The sequence below is a fragment of the Trachurus japonicus genome, chromosome 12 (assembly GCF_045865225.1).
Source record: "Trachurus japonicus isolate A0001 chromosome 12, Traja_1.0".
Classification (NCBI taxonomy): Eukaryota; Metazoa; Chordata; class Actinopteri; order Carangiformes; family Carangidae; genus Trachurus; species Trachurus japonicus.
In genome coordinates this window covers 24,240,917-24,241,395 of record NC_140918.1, presented here as the reverse complement: position 1 = coordinate 24,241,395, position 479 = coordinate 24,240,917, and positions in this window count along the sequence as shown.

Sequence of the window (479 nt, the reverse complement as noted above, 5' to 3'; positions counted from 1 at the left end):
TGTGTTCTACTTATGTTCAATGCATTTCTTTGAATATGAGCTGTAATCAGTTTCTTTTATGTAATAATTATTGAAATGTTTATTTATTTTTTACTCCATCTGTGGCCCCTCTTGCCTGCAGTAGTATCATCATCACATTTACAGTACCACATTTAATTCAAAACATTCCTCATTATGTTGATAGAAAACTTCATCAAGTCTGCATTATGTTGTTAAAGCTATAGTGCGTAACTTCTATGTGTCTGTAAATATCCGTTTCACCCAAGCCACTACAAGAGGAGATGATACAACGCTGATTAAGCTGTTCAGCTCCTCAAACGCCTGGCGGGATTTTTCAGTATTTGTTCTTTTTGTATTTACTGTCTTGGAGCGACTTTCCCGCGCTGGCGGACAGGAAACAACTGAAACGACGTGTTTTACTGGGTTTTACCTGACAACGAGGAGGGAGGAGGGAGGAGAGCGCTCCGCTGCTGCTAGAA